Here is an 18,163-nt window from a genome sequence, read left to right as displayed (position 1 = left end):
CCTATCACAGCATGCCATCTCTGTTTTCATGTCCTCCCTCTCCATCCCCATCTCGTTAATCCCATGTTCATTATTCATGAACAAAATCCCTCAACAAACCTGCACAAACTGTTCTCAAGAACTGTACAGCTGCTCTGGAAAATCCCATCTCATTTTTAATCTTGCTACTTCATCATACTGCACAACAGTCACACACTTTTATCAAAACATCATAACCATAGCTTCTATTAGCATTGCCTATAGCAGATAAGCGTCCTTTATTGGAAGACTGAACCCTCCTCAGACAAGCCTGTTATAATCACTGTCAGTGAATCTTATATCAGGCATATTAGCTACAACCTTACATCTAAACTGACAGGCACTTCAATGTGTAAGAATTAGTAAGAAAATTCAGTTCTGTGTTCTTATTATTTAATTGAAATTTCCTTCTTTGTCATAAAAAAAATTACAAAGACCTAAAGCTAAATATAGATGACTTCTGTTGCCTGCTCCTTCCACAGTATGTCTAACTGAATGCATTAGTAAAATGGCCACCTTTTGAAATATTACAACTATAGCTTTCTTTGGAAATTCATTATGCAATGATGTATAAAAACCAATGAGCTACTAAGCAGCTGCCTTTTAAAGCACTAGTTGCATTGTCTGGTTACATGTCCATCAAAACTAAACCAAAAAGCCATCTATCACAACACAGTCAAATGATTTATCATTAGCAGAACATCCCATTCTCTTCCCACATACAGATAACCTCCACACACATACACACACATTACAAATCTTTACTACCTTCCACACTAATTTACTTGTAACCCCAGGCACACTCATCACATTTAAAGCTCTTCTCAATGCAAGTAATCAAGTAAGGTTGACTTTTTAGACTTGTCACCAGTGTTTTTTGGGGTTAATGGTGACACAGACCTTAAGCACTTCCTTAATCTTTTACCACTCCAAGGGCATTTATTTTCTATATCACATCTTAGGATATGTCAGTTGCCTGGATCCCTAGCAGAATTCAGTGCAGAAACCCACTGATAGGAAACATGGGTAGGCAAACTTCTCAAATAACACACTAGCCAAATCACATTACATCTAAAATATTTCTACAAAACTTTTTTTTTGCATGGTCCCCAAAATTAAATAAATGTAAACACTTAAAAAGGATTTTTTTGAAATATTCCCTCCTTTACTTGAATATACTAATTCAATGGCTACTCAACAACTTGGAAAAATGAAGTACCTATAAAGGTGCAAAAAGTACTTGAGTACACTGCAATCTTGCAGTACACCAAAAAAGTGTGAAGCCCTTCTGGAATTCTTATTTTCAAGGATTCCAGATTAAGCAGATTACATGTCATTGACAAGTTTTTATCATATGGCAAATCTTCCTTCTTTGCTGCTCCCTGGTTCACCACTCAATTACATTCACTTTTCTGGAAATCAACTAAAGCCTAGGTATCTATAGAAAGACTAGATCCCCTAATGGCTGGCTCAAATGCACTTCCTTCCGATACAAATGTAACACATCATTTTCCAGTATGACTTAAGAGAAGTACTCCAAAGCTATGACCACTTTCCTCAAGAAATAACAAAGTTATACCTTCAAAAGTCCTAGAAATCGTGGACTGAAGTAAAGCATGTAGCAAGCAAGGCCCATAACCACAATGTCAGATTCAGCACTGGTAAAGTTGACTGCTCCAGTCCCACCGTAGTAACTCAACAATTCACTCCCTATTTTGCTCCTTGAATCAGCCATGCATGCACAGACCTTCCCACCCTTCAAAACTTCTCATCGTCATTCACCACTCTCTTGGTCAATTCAATAATTCAATCCAAAATAATAAATTCCTAACAGCCTATCCCTTCTCTGCAGTCATTCATATGGACACCCTACTGTCTGACAGACTTTATACATTAAAATTCTGAACTGTTTTGCATCTTTATATCTACTATTCTAACACAAATCTTAATTCAGTCACTAAAATACTCTCTCTGAAAACCACCTATTGTCTCTTTGATCTCCAAATCTCAAATTTCCACAGTTGTGTCTTAACTTCTGATCTGTTGTTCAGTTTCCTTTCCTTTACAAAACACATGTCACTAGCAGTGTATTACAGGACTCAGTCCCTGGGCTACTCATCAGGGACATTTACTTCTCAGAGGTCAAAGCCACTGTTAAGGGCTTATGTCTGACCAAGTTTGCATACCAAGATCCTCCAAGAAGGCCTTTGCCAAACCAATAACTGGTTTCAAAACCATGGACTAAAACAAAATGCCAAGAAGTGTATGATAGTATATCCTCTTGCATGCAAGAAGTCCTTTGTAACTATCACCTTGAAAACACACCCCTGAAAATTGTTCCAGAAGTTAGAGACTAGGAAATCTATGTTGACAGTAAACAGTCCTGCGATTGTCACTTATCCAATACTGTAAGAAAGTCCTTTTACATAGCACATTGCTTATTATTATGGGTATGGCATCCTGGTCCAGGGATGTGATCATTTCACTGTATTCTGCTGTCATCAAGTCAGTCACTGCATATAATGCCCCTTTTAGTATGTATCTGTCCAAACATTTGACACAAATTGAATATTCACAACATTTTCTTGCTAAGAAAATCAAGGGAGTAAATCATAAAAACTATGTGGACCATCTCAGAGTCGTGTCCATCTTCTCAATGTCATTCAGGCTACTGAGGAACAATCTTTGTCTTGTGTGCAGAACCACAACAGACCCTATCCTGTCAGACCTATTGTACATATGCAGGTCCAATGGGAGCATAAACATCTGCTCAAGAGATGTCAGTCTCTTTTACAACATAAATAGAACATGATTTTGTGCAGACATGTATCACAAATAATTCCAGTTCTTTGGAATCACCTTCCTGTCCTTATAAAGCAATATATTTCTCTTACACTAATTAAATGTAATCTGGATGAATCCATGAGTAACCATAAATGCAGCCCTGGTTTAGCACCCTTATTCATCAAGGATAGAGGCAACATGACTTCCAAGATGGCTGCATACTAATCAACAGCATAACTTCAGTTCTCCCAGTGTGAAAACAGAAACTGAGGAAAAAGAGGGCCATTGAAAATTTTTTGGTAAAATTCAGTTACTGGCTAGTAAATACACTGACTGGATGCCAGTAAAAAATAAAATTGGAAAACCTGAAAGGAAATCAACCAGAAAAAGTGCAGGGAAAACACTGTCTGGAAATGATTCTGCAGATGTTCAGCAAAATGCAGTTCAAGCTTCAGTTTTGGTTCAGGAGATGTCTTCCAATAATTTAGAAGAAAGATAAATAAATCAAATGTACTCAGAGGTGCTTAAAATAAATGAAACATTGAAGGAATATAGCAATTCCAACCATAAAAGGTTGGAAAAAATAGAAGAAGCTTTAACTAGCCATTGAGATGATATGATAAAAACTGCAAACATCCGAGGTTGACATGAAGAAAAAGTTGCCTGAATATGAGGTTTCTCATGAAGAACTGTTTAAGAAATAGTAAAGTTAGAAGCAGAGCATGCTTTGAAAACCTTAAATTTTCTGCTGTACCAGAGAAACTGGAATGAACAGACTGTATTAAATGTATGAAAGCACAAATAAGCAACTGGACTGATGTTCCATGGCAGACTTTGTCAATTCAAAAGGCACATCATGTGTGTGCTCCAAACCTGGCAATGAGAATGCAGCCAAGACCTATATTAGTAAATATGCAATCACACCAACAGAAAGAGTTGATCCTAACAAAATTGTGACAGAATGGCAAAGAATTAAAAATTGGAGACATCAGAGAGTTTGGAGAAAATGATTATTCACTATACACCAGGCAAAAGTGAAGGAAATTTATCCCAGTAATCAGCGAATGTCAAGAGGCAGGTCTGAGATTCAAATTGCCATATCCAGCTGTTTTCAAAGTGTTTTTTTTTTCCTGGAGGATCAAAATCATTTTTTGAAGCAGGTGAAAATAAAAAAAATGTTTATCCAATAAAAAGTGAGTCAGCAAGCAAAACAGGAATCTGCTTCTCATTCCTCTGCTGATAAGGATCATAGAGAGACTTTGTCAGAGAAACCTTTTCAAATGCTCCAAAGAAAAACACTTTAGAGACACAAAAAGCACAGGAGTAGTTAACTAGAAGAATCAGCAGTATCTTGGATATGAACCAGAGTCTGGTGTTGGGAGATGGAGATAATCAGGAAGAAGACCAGCAACTCCAAAATTAGGGAATAAATGAAAGACTGTCACTAAACATAGGACTTTTCCAAATTTGTGAAATATAATTTTGCAAGAAAAAGTGGCTAAAAATGCTGGACTTTTGTTGACTCTGTTAAACTTGTGGGTGGACTATAAAGCATATACCCCAATGTATATCATTAATGTGTAGAAGGACACTAAAAGGGGGAAAACTAAGTGGTAGTAAAGCAATTTTTGTTCTTATTAATATTTGTATAAAACATTTTATGATGTACACTGCATGTTATATACAGTAAAACAGTTTGGTTTAGTGTGTAGTCAGGGGTATTTTAAATGTGAGAAGTCTTTTTCAGTGAGTGTTGTATGTATTAAAGATATTAAAGTAAACAAGTACTTTCTAGTTGTAAGAAATATAAGTCTTACAGTATAACAAGATAAAAAAGGCTGGACAAAAGTAAGTTTAATGTTCATATGCTGTGATCCTGAGCTCCTGGGGGTGGGATGTATAAGTGCACAGATTATATTATGTGCAAAATTTGGATATTTTCTCTTTTTATTTAACAAGGGTGAATGCCTAGATTACTGCCTTTGGTGTAAACTGTAAACAGGTGTTTTTGTAAGCATGTATGCTTTAAAAATAAGACAAAATTATGAAAGTCATGAAAATGCTAATCTTACACCTGCAAAGATATTAACTTGTTTGTTTTCCACTGGCAAATATTTAGTGGAGTCGAGAAGTCTGCACCTGAGGGCAGCTGTGCATTCTTTTCTGAGTGAAATTTAAAAATACTCACTGCTGAGTACATTCTCATGCAGATAAACTGTCTGCAGGTGCAAGTAGTTAATCTTGAGAATTCTGAGTATTCTTTGCTGAGGGAAATGCAAAATTTAAAGTACAATGACAAGCAATTCAGTGAAAAAAACTGAGTTTGAAATTATGGGAGGTGGTTAAAAGGTAACAACCTTCCTACTAGCCTTACTACTTTAATTCAGTTAATATAACATTATACAATTTAGTTTTGTTTAAAGATAGACAGTGTACTTTTTCTTAGGGCTAAAAGTTAATGTTTTCTGAAACCATACTAGCCATTTTCATATCTGGGAGGGTAAGAGAGATAAGGAAAGCATAGACAACAATCAGTGGAAGTGGGAACACGTCCTGTAGCATGCTATTTAGCATGGATAACCTTAATTTTAGGTTAGATAATGCCAGTAAGTGCAGCAATAAGTTAAGGCAATTGTTCCCTTCTGGAGAGTTACACTTCCTGTTTTGAAGGTGTACATAGTTTTGTGTGTTTGTTCCAAGTTAATAGGATATAGGGATGTTTTGTATATAGTTTCTTGTTTGTGGGTTTTCATTAAAGCAACATGCCTTAGAAAATGTGACATAGGTTCAAATGGAGATGCGAAGGAACAACTGTACAAACGATCAGCCTGTCAAACTTTAGTATATGCATGTAATACAAAATGTGGAAATACACGTTCAAAAAAACTTTCATGTATAATAGATAGGAACAATAGCTTTTTTGTGATGGCTATGCTGTCCATATTATCATAAAATGTGAATGGGCTTGCAGGTAAGATAAAAAAGAAAGAATATTGAATTATATTAAGAAATGCAGAGTGCAAATAGTAGTACTGCAGGAGACACATTTGGAAAGAAATGAGCATGCGAATTTGATAAAAAGAGGATTTCAGATAGATATTCAGCAGACTATCAGGGACAGAGGAAAATAGAGTAATTATACTTATTGTCAGAGAGTATCCAATAGTGATACATGAGAAAAAAAGACAAAGTGATAGAGATCTGTGGTAATAAGGGCTATTGGCTAGAGAAGTTGATTGCAATGGCATGTGTGAAGGCTGCCAGCTTAGCTAGACATAATTTTGTAAATAAGCATATGTCCTTGTAAATATTAATATAATCCACAGGCTTGTTTGACAAATGTAAGAGAAGTGTGTTATGTTCTGAGCTTCAAAAATGTAACCACAGTGCACCCTGCTGGAAGAAAGTTGATAAGTAAAAGATTTTGCAACTGTGTGTGATCTAAAGCTCAGAGACAGGATGTCTGCAGCTATAATTTTTTTCTATTGACTTAAGACACAGAGAATTACTAGGTTTCACATGTAAAGTGTATTTTATTGCTGTGGCTTCCTGACAGGTGCAGATCAAAAAGAAATGTTAACATTTTGAGTTCTGTGAGCCTGGGAAACTTCAGCAGAGGTGACAAGAATGATGTAATCTGAAATGACTGAGCAGTAATGTGTAATATCAATTTAAGACTATCTCTCAGAGAGAGAGAGATAGCATTTTGTATCTTCTTCTAGACCTGTAAACATCAAATCATGAGCACTGTAACTTGCTCTGTAAGTAAGATATTTAGAACAGTGATTTGTCTTAGATATAGATAGAAATATTAAGATTAGTCTAGCTGTTTTCTATATTTATATGAGACTATCCCACAATGTTGTTTTAAATTATTTCTTGTGATTTTTGAACTCTCTATTGTCACTGTGTTGAACCAATGAGTATTTTCTTGTATTTGTATTATTTATTATTAAACATATTTAAACCTTTTAACTGTGGCTGTTTTGTGTAGAAATAATTTAAGCTGTTAGAGTACTTGCATGTATTTGGTGATACTGTATAAGCAACTCCTAAATAACCTTCAAGTCTCAGTCACACTTACCAATTGGATAATAATAACATTGCACAGTAGAATTGGACACCCTTTGGTAAGGGCCTTTGTAGTAACTGATAGTAGTGGTTGGTGGGAGTCAGTACTACCGTATAGTCTGGGCAGAAAGGGGCATAGCTAGTGAACTTGTGCCAGCCTTCCCCAGGAGCGTCTGTGTGTTTGTATATAACTCAAATCTCAAAGTGTGTATGTGTGTGTCAGCTACTTGGGCAGGGACATGAAGCACTGGCTGGACAGAGAGGGTGCTGGAGATTTTGGCTTGACCACTCGGCTGAGATCTGAAACCTATAGCTGTGCCAGTGGAAAGTCTTATTGAGGATCTAGAGAGAAAGGGAGAAACCAGTCCAAAACTGACTGTGATCTCTGTGTGCTCTTAAGGGAAATTGTACTTTACTGTGTGTGTGTACTCGTTATCCTCCCAATGTGGGTGCCCCTCACTGGTGCTAGTGGTGAGGATTGAGGATCCTTGATTACTGGGTCAGTGCATGGGCATCACAGCATTTATTTATATTCCACCGAAAACTGCTACTATGGAGCTTAAGAAAATTTTGGGAGAAATAATCAGCTCCCAGCAGGGAATATTATTTATAGGTAGGGACTGGAATTTGATTTATAATAGTGAGGATGTACCAGGGGGACCTAGAAGGAGAAGTATACAAAAGAAGATAGCTTTTGAAGACATTTATAAAAATATTTCCTAGGGAAGATGTGAATTCAGTAGCAGGAACTCATACAAAATTTGCATATTATTCTGCAAGGTACAATAGTTGGGCTAGACTAGATAGAACAAGAACAAAGCAGCTAACATCAGCGTAAGATGAAAATACTTTAATAGCAGCAAAAGTTTTGGATATCAAATATCCTTCCTCAGTGCTTAATAACATTCACCACAAAAATCACAGTTTAAATACATATATCAATTAATCAATTAAATCACACAGCCAATCAAATAATTATATCAATCAATCCTTAAACAATCCTTAAAAATGTGCAGTGTATATAATATATAAATCATCAAGAAAACCCATTTAGAGGCCATAAAAAGTTTTCTAAAAACATAATAAAACAAAACATTATATTAGCCTATTACATTAAACAGCCTTTTGTTTTAATTTTAAAACAGGTTTAATATAAACCATTTGATTTAAACCTGGTAGGTGCTCAACTTGTAAGTGTAAAATCCATTGAAGTTCCATGTTTTCTAACTGTATATTTAGATCTCCCCTTCTAAATGATTTTGTCATGACTTCTATGACCCTGAACTTAAAACTATGTGTTACATTTTCTTGAACATGTTTAGCTAGGGAATTTGTTAGTATTTCCCTTCTTATTTCTGAGTTATGCTCAATAATCTTATCTTTCATGCATCTGGTAGACTTTCCTACATAAAAACATTTACATTTAGACTAGATAGAAACTATATTTCACCCGACACACATCCATTAACTATTTATGATCATGCACCAATAAAACTAAGAAAAAATGCAGCATAATGAATTAAAAATGAGATGCTAGTGATTTCTCACCTCTCTGTTAAAAAGAGAGGAATTTATTGAATGGGTAGTGAAAATTATTCAAGAGTTATTAGGGAAAATAAAAAGTCTTTGAGAAGTTATGACTAGTGAGAGGGTTAAAATGAAAATGGAGTTTAATAATAGGGTTGAAATAAAAGAGAAAACGATACGGATAAGAAGTAATTACTCAGACCTGTCGGCCAAGACTAGACAAACACTGATCCATTCAGTGTAGCACATGTGCAGCCCTGGACATCTAAGGGCATCACAAACCTATTATTGCTTAATCTCATGTGGCTGAAAGCCACTTGTCCCTCTAAGAAGTTGGAGATGACCACATGGGGTTGAATAACTAGTTAGCATGGCGGAGTCTCCTTCCTTATAGAATTAACCAGAAAAATCACTCCACCCCCTAAGAACGGCTACGCAGCACCACTCAGAGAATTGAGAAAGAGCTATCAGTCTGTCAATCCTTTCCTGACACAGTCCTCCTCACAGAGACCTGGCTAAAACCACTAAACAATAATAATGACTTTGTTCCACCTGGTTACAATGTTCTTAGACAAGGCAGAATATCCAAAAGAGGTGGAGGCATTGCTCTCCTTTTCAAAAACAACCTGACTGTTGAATTGTTAGCCACGGAACAACCCAAGTTCAATAATACAGAAACTATGTTCACTAACCTGAAAATCAACTGAAAAAAAGACTTGCATATAATTGGTACATATATACCCCCCCCCCCCGGCAATAACATTAACACAGTAGAATTCATTCTAAACTGGACATCCCAAAAATTTCCCCAAGAAACACTCATACTAGGTGATGTTAATATCGAATGGTCCTTCTTTAACTTGCTCCACCCCACTAACCACATTAACCTACACGGTTTCACTCAACTAATCAAAACCACAAAACATGTAGATAAAGCATCAAAAAAGGAGTTCCTACTAGACTGGATCCTTACAAATAGACCATCTCAGTCCTACCTCTCACGTTCCCTCCCAGACACCCTCAGTGACCACCTTCCCATATTTATAATTAGACACCAAGTGAATCCATTAAAATCTTCCACCCACCAACCAATCTGGTAAACAAAGAATTTCAAAACCCATGACATCATATCTGCACTTAATCAATACAGCTGGAGACCACTCTCATCTATCTCCCCGGAAAGTGCCATATACTACATCAATGGCACTTTTCTAAACATTCTAAATCATCTTGCCCCTATCAGAACTATCAGAACTAAATCCAGCTATGCCCCGTGGCTGACCAGAGATACCTACCTGTCTGCTACTAAAACAAGAGATAAAGCATGGGACTCGTGGCATCAAAATAAAACTCAAACTAATACACAGGTATACCAGGAACAAAGCCAAAAAACAAATTAGGACAGACAAAAGGAACCACTATATAGGCATTCAAACCAAACACAAAAATAGCCCACAAAAAATTCTGGGCTGCCATTAATAAAATCCTACAACCAGGAAAGACCAGTACTCCACCCCCAAACATTGACACCACCACCAATAATATAGCCTCCCAATTCAACAAACACTTCACCAAATCCATCCTAGCCCTCACCAGTAGTAGTTCTCCTACTTCACATCCAAATCTATCTTCCGTACCAACAGACCAAAAACTCTTCTCCTTACATCCTTTCCCAACTAGCACAATATATAAACACCTAAATAGGCTTAAACCCACAACCCTGGCCACTGACAAATTATCTGCAGAATATCTAAAGATTGCAGCCAAAGCCATCTGTTACCCAGTCTCCATGTTCATTAATTGCTCTTTATTAGAATAACATGTTCCTTGTCTGTGGAAACTTTCACATATAATACTACTCTACAAAGGAGGTAACTCTTTAGAACTATCTAATTACTGTCCAATTGCCATTCTATCACCTTTATCTAAAATCTTCAAAAAAGTATGCATTCCCAAATAATCTCCTCATTAATAAACTGCTAACCAACACCCAGCACAGATTCCATCCCAATCACAGTACTACCACAGCCCTTATTAGCTTTACCAACACAATAGACCAACATTGAAACAATGGTAACCTAGTATCCACTGCATTCCTAGATCTCTCTAAGGCCTTCAGTACTGTCTCCCATCCCAAACTCCTTTCTGCTCTCTCCGATCTTAATCTCATCCACTCCATACTAGCATGGTTTCAAGACTAACCAACCACCAACAAGCAGTAAAATGGCAAAACTCCTTATCTCCCCTTCTACCTGTCACCCTAGGGGTCCCCCAAGGATCCATTCTTGGACCGGTTCATTTTTAACATAATCAGCAACCAACTGCACAAACTACCCAGCATGCCACTGCAGTCCAGTACACTGATGACTCTACTCTAATCTGCTCCACTCCATCACTTCCTCAACTCCAAGAATGCACACAATATTCCTTTACTGCTGTTGAAACCTGGTTAGCCAACTGTCAACTAATACAAAAACCCAATAAAACACAGCTAATGATATTCCATCCCACTACAGCCTTAGATCCCATACCAACATTCACAATATTCTCAGCCAATGACATCCCTATCACAGCTGTCCAACACACCATACTTCTAGGGGTTATCATAGATCATAACATAAAATTTGCTATGCACATTGCACAGACAATAAAGAAAATCCATAAAAAAATCAGAACCCTATATAGATCCAAAAAGTACCTCACCAATGACAGTAAAGCCACCATAGCAAGATCCCACCTACTATCCACAATCCTCTTTGCCTCCCCCATACTCATCAACCTAAACAATGCAGACTTTAACAAGCTAAAACCTGCTACAATAAAATAGCAGTCAAGCATCTATCCTGGCTAAAATTACCCAATCTGCTCACATATTACCAGCTTACAATAGCCCACTAAATTCTACACTATCCTGATAGACTTCCTGCTCTTCAAGGTCTACTTAATATCTACTCTAACAAGAGCCCACTTACTATCCACACTCTTCTATACCTCCCCCACACTCATCAACCTAAACAATACAGACTTTAACAAACTAAACACCTGCTACAATAAAATAGCAGTCAAGCAACTATCCTGGCTAGAATTACCCAACCTGCTCATATATTACCAGCTTACAACAGCCCACCAAATTCTATACTATCCTGATAGAGTTCCTGCTCTTCAAGGTCTATTTAATATCTACTCTAACAAATGCCTATTAAGATTCACCAATAAAGCACTGGCTGACAGGCAAGACCAGCAATTGCTCTGGGGACTCCTTGTTTTCCATTTCTGTTGCAAAAGTATGGAATACCATCCCCATAGATATTAGGACCACTGAAAACAAAAATAATTTCAAAAAACTCCTCCAGTCCCATTTATATAGTTCTTGGTTATGTACTTGTTCTGACCCTGGGTAACTTCATTTAATTAGGTCATTTCATACCTTAACCTTCTATAGAAGCTTGCAACAACTCCTTTCTATACTCAGTGTGTTTTACTGTACTAGCCACTGATGAATGTAACCAAATGACTGAAGAAAATGTCCTTTCAACTGTATTGTTTATTGTAACACACTGTGCTCCTTATAGTTTACTTTTTGCTCCTTTCTTGGTCTTGACACTGTACTTTATTAACTTTTGACTCTGTACTGTACTTTATTAGCATATGTATTGTATTTACTGTATTTTCTGTACTAATTTTTGTGGCGCTTTTCTCCCCAGGTCTCCACTGAAAATGAGATACATGTCCAGTCAGACTTTCCCAGTAAACAAATATAAAATAAATAATACACTAAATAAAATAAAATAAAAATTACTTAGAGGGGCTGACAATGGTTAATTATTGTAGAATAAGGGGAATCTCACAGAACAAGATGGGGAGTAAATGCAGAGTGTTATAGATAAGCGAGTATCTGGATAATGTGCATGAGTTTAGAAAGATTTCTGTTAAGCAGCTATTTTTTTATAACAACTCCAGAGCACAAAAACTTTTAGCACGACTTAGGCAACAGAACATTGAAGGGGTTGTTACCAGACTTAGGGAACCTTTAACAAGAAAAATAACAAGAGATCCTGCAGACGTTTTAAAGACATTCCAGAAATGTTATAAAAATTTGCATATAGTAGAGAAATGTGGAAATCAAACAGTGCAAATGGAAATATTTATGGAAGACTTAATTATGCCAAGGTTAGAGGTAGACGAGGCACAACAACTAACAGTTAAGATAGGATGTGATGGTATAAAATCAGTGATGTATAATCAATCTTTAGGAAAGTCTCTAGGAACAGCTGGTATTCCTGTGGATGTCTGGAACTTAGGAAGGAATAAAGTGATAAAGATTTGGAAGATTTTGTTTATTAGTATTTTAAAATGAGGGGAAGCACCAATATATTGGAAGAAAGCCATGACGGCTGTGTTACCTAAAGATGGCAAAGAACCTTCAGACCCAGCTTCATATAGCCTCATTTTGATGTTAAACCATTATTTTAAAGTGTTTATGATGAAACTAGCTAAAAGAATGGCAAAGGTGTTGCCAAAATTGTTAGATATGTAGCAGTCTGGTTTTATGGAGGCGAGGCAAACATTTGACAATATTAGTAGAAAACAATGATGATCCAGAGGGAAACAGAATATAAGAAAATACCTCTGTTATTGATGGGTTTTGATGCAGAGAAAGCATTTCACAGCGTAAGCTTGAATTTTATGTGATAGGAATTGAAAGCATGTGCATTTCCTGATACAAAAATCATGTTAATCAGAAAGATATCTGAAGGATCGGCAGCAAGAATTAAAGTGAGAGGGTTCCTTTCAGATAAGCTGTGCTTAAATTGTTTTATTAATGGCATTGTGGCTAAGGTATTTGCTTTATAAACACAAGGTGCAGGGTTTGATTCTCACATGGGGTAATAGGCTAGGCTTAAAATGGCCCACAAGAGCTTTTAGCCTAGTACTAATCTATGAACCAGACAAGGTGCCCTCTTTGCCTTTTGTTATTTGCTTTATATTTAGAGCCACTGGCACAGAAAATAAGGGACTCAGAAATACAATGATATATTGGTATGGTAATCAAGAGAAGTTGGGTTTATTTGCAGATGATATTATTTTGTGCCTGATAGATCCAGAAAAGGACATCTCAGTGTTGTGGAAAATTTTTAACAGTTCCAGGTCCTTCAGGATATAAAACTAATGAAGGTAAAACAAAGACTGTAACAGCAAATTATGTACTTTCACAAAAATTGGTTCAGCAATACCCATAAGATGAAGTATTTAGGAGTATGGATTATAAAGGCTTCTGTTGTGGCAGCTAATGATATGTGGGAAGAGACTAAACAAAAGATAAGACAAAAATTGAGAGACTGGATATTGTTATTTATGTTTACGGATAGTAAACTACAAGCATTGAAAATGTTTTTACTACCTTTAGTCTTGCATTCAGGTCAGGAATACTTTTATCAACCTGTGGAGAGGTTGTGGATAATAATTAATAAAGAGTTGAAGGAATTTATCTGAGAGAGAACGAGGGCAAGAGTCAAGTGGGATACGGTGATCTTTCCAACAGAACAAGGTGGTTTAGGTTTACCTGATCTGAAGGCATATTTTAGAGCTACACAGTTAAGGCTCTTATACATAACATAAGCAGAAGGTTATAATTCAAAGTGGAAAGGGATGATAATGAAGTAAGAGAAAGATCATGAGACAGGGAGAGGGTGGGATGTTGGATTCAGATCTTTAAGGAGAATAATAACAACCATACAGAATATTATATTCATAAAGTAGCATTAAGTATTCTAATAATGAAACTGATAAACGAATGGAGAAAGGAGATTTTGCCAATAGAGATGACTGCAACTAGGGGTACAGAAAATAAGTAAGAGGGGTTGGAATTTACTGCAGAAACTTGGCAGGAGATAAGATATTGGGAGCAAATAACTCAAGCAGTAAAGAGAAGCATGGATAATGGATGATGCTCTTACTACAGTTGCAATTTGATGTATATATAATGTTTTCCCTTTTTGAGCTGTATAGATTTGTACTATGTGGTTGCAATTTAAGGAAATTAGTTGATTGTGATTATTAAATATTTAATTGATTATTTAATTGATTAATTAATTGAATGTAATTGTTTGTAGTGTTTGGTATATAAGGAGGTGAATTTTTGAAGTAAATTGTTCCACTGAAGGCAAATGGCCGAGGTACCAGAACATGAAATAAAAGGTTAAAAAGCATCTCCAAGCAGTGTTCTTTCCATGGTGATGTTTCTTTGATGTTTTTCTAGAGGTGACGTTTTTGGTGGCTAGTTGGTTGTATTTTTCATGATACTTCTGTTTAAATTCTAGCACTGAGTTTAATTTATAAACTAACAGTTATTGCCACTTCCAAGTGTAATTCAGACATCTGATTGTGGCAAAAAGACGATGACCGTGTAATGTATTTCACTGTTTTATTCTAAATACTTGTCACACATTAAAAGATAGCATGTTGCTTTACATAATCATATTAGTGCTGTAAAGTCAAAAATGTTAGCAAATAGCTGATGCCACAGGTAATTTTCCTCAACAGAAGACAACCACAGCAATTATACCTACTCTGTCTGTGTATATCAGGTGTCCTGGTAAGTAAGCTATCTTACTTCTCACAAATGCACACTATTCCTGCAAAGTCAGGTAGTGTCTGTTTAGACTGAAATATGACAAGAGGGATAACTGCTTTCATCCAGCCAACCCCCAGGCTCTACTGAACAGTTATAGCTGATGTCTAATATTTAAAATTATTTCACCTCCGCAATCCACAGAAACAAGATGGCACACATCAAAATAGTGCATTCCAAATTGTTCACACAAATCACAAAGCTAGCGAAAAATTGCCGAAAATATCTGGTTGATCACTGCGAATATTTCTTTAAATGTAATAATAACACTTCTGTCACTGTGCTATTCCTCTCATCTCAGCTGTCCAAACATATCACAATGCCACGAATAGCCTCAGAAATATCTGGCTGATCATTGCCAGTACTATTGGAAAAATGGTAATAGCACTTATCTCACCTCACCATTCCTCTTATTTCAACTGTCTACACAAATCGCAAAGGTAGAAAAATTGTCAAAAATATCTAGTTGATCACAGCCAGCATTATTGTAAAAATAGTAGCAACAACTTATCTCACCACACCATTTCTTTCATCTCTGTCAATAAATCTGCAGAATATCCCTGATTCTTTCTCATAATTTTCTCCTCTTTCCCTTGAGATATATATATATATATATATATATATATATATATATATATATATATATATATATATATATATATATATATATATATATATATATATATATATATTTTTTTTTTTTTTTTAATTTTCTGGTAAATTGCTTACCCTTAAAATCATTCAGTAAAGCCAAGCATTACAGGTTCATACTTACTGTTGTATATAACAAACAACTCCTTCAGGCAGCTTGCTCCAACATTTAAACACTACAACATCTCTATTTTGTGACTTCACAGTGTTTAAGCTTAAAATAACATGACCTGAATGCCAAGTCAAATGGATCACCACCGCCCTAGAGTGCCTGCTCTGCCATGAGTGTACTTTCTTTCAGCAGAGGTGCTTTACTTCTTTCTTATCTTTTCTTTTCTATTTTTTGTGCAAAGAAATGTTGCTCTAAAAATAAATAAATAGGGAAAGAGTGCCTGTACAAGCACGGCACCCTGTGCAGCTGCCTAGTTGGCTTATGCATAAGACTGTCCCTGTATGTCTGTGTATGTATGTATGTATATATATATATATATATATATATATATATATATATATATATATATATATATATATAGTTCCACTTTGAATCATCGAAAGCTTGAAACATCGAAAGTCTGATCACTGAGACCAGATCATCGAGTTTCAAACCATCGAAGATTCAAAGGGAACGTAAAAAAAAGAAAAAAAACTCTAAAAACTATTTTATGCAGGAGGGCTTTCCCCCCCCCGGCACCCTCCATGTGGGGGGTTGTGCCCCCCACACCCCCCAACTTTAATATACCAACTCCGAGATCGCACTACAGTGGGGTAAAGGGAAATCTCCATTTTTGCGCTACAAGCAGAAGCGCTAAACAGGAGATTTCTCGTACCCTGTCTGCAGTGCCATCACAGATATGGCACATTCACAGACACAGTGTGCAGGGCACCTTGCTGCCCTGCAGAAACACTAGCTTTTTCTCATTTTTACTTACCCTTTTCTTCCCCTTGACAACATCAATGTTCTAAACACTTGATGATATGGTCTCGACCATATGAATTTCGATGGTTTAGAATTTCGATGTTTTCAAGTGGAACCATATATATATATATATATATACATATATATATATATAGATAGATATAGACATAGATATACATATTATGTATATAAGGATTATACTTCTATCTAAAATAAATTATACTGACACAAAACATCGATAGAATAAGATTGTATTCATAAAAATTCAACACTTTAAAATGAAGACAGTAGCACTAATTGTCTATATTGACATTCTCATCTAACCTACTTTCCTACTGTGCAATCTGGATGGTTAAAAATTCTCTGTTTCTGCAGGGGGGCAAGCCCCTCTACCCCCCCAACATCCACACTTTTTATATATACCATCTCTGAGGTCACACAACTGTGCGGAAAAGGAAATATATACCAACTTTGAGATTGCACAACAGTGGGGAAAAGGGAAAACCCCACTTTCACATGCCATCTTTATATGGAACGCATTTCACAGTAATACAACAGTAATAGAAAGGTCCTTAATCCTAACATCTGTAATTTAATAAAGTGGTCCATTTTCCAGTACTATGTATACTCATTATACAAACAGCAGAGTACTGTCTCTGCTCTTTCTTTACACCGCCTAACTGCTGGCATTACACAGTAGACCCATAACTCTAATATTCTAATTATTTTGAGTTAACAATAAAGGAAGTGAATTCAGTTAATGAGTTCATGGAAATTATGTTATGGAATAATTTTCTGTATTTCAAGGGTGAATATTTTAGAAAGAAACCTATATGTAAGGTTGTTAGATGACATTTTTTCTATTTTGGATTAGTCCCAGTGATGTATTCAGAGAGTCAATAGAATTTATTAATAACTCCACTCCCTTTATAAAATTTACATATAATTTGTCTTCACACGTTATAAGTGATATTATTTATGAATTAAAATATTTCTATTGATAGTGTTCTTAAATTAAGGGCAGCTAAGTTGTAGTAAAATATATTAAGATATACTTAGCTATAAAATGTGTACAAATCTATAATATATTTTTTATTTTATTACAAGCATGCATTTCAACATGTTAATGTTTAAGGTCCTTTAAGGTTTTATGGTTTTAGTATTGTAGTAAGTCACGAGATCACTGTAATCTTTAAAGACATGGTTGTGAATTTATTGTATTGTTCTAATGAAGTCCGTTGTAAAAGTATTTGGACAAAAGCACTTAAGAGTTTTATTCAATTGTTGTTAGATACTTACTATCCTAGCATTGCTGTCTGGGTCTTAATGCATTCACTCCAGTATAGCTTCTTTGAGGATGTACTTTTAACTCCCAGTAGGTGCGTCTTGACCTTTTAAAAAATGAAGTTATCACCTTACAGTTCAAACAAATACTTGTTACTAGAAAATTGTAAATGGCAAACTATTCAGAATAAATTATTTTTTACATTATTGACATTCATTCAGTTTGATACCTTAAACTGGATTTTATAACCCAAAATAAAATCAGTGAATAATAATTTTGT

The sequence above is a fragment of the Protopterus annectens genome, chromosome 2.part2, assembly GCF_019279795.1.
Source record: "Protopterus annectens isolate FY-2018-M chromosome 2.part2, PAN1.0, whole genome shotgun sequence".
Taxonomy (NCBI): domain Eukaryota; kingdom Metazoa; phylum Chordata; order Ceratodontiformes; family Protopteridae; genus Protopterus; species Protopterus annectens.
Note: the sequence above shows the minus strand (reverse complement) of the source record.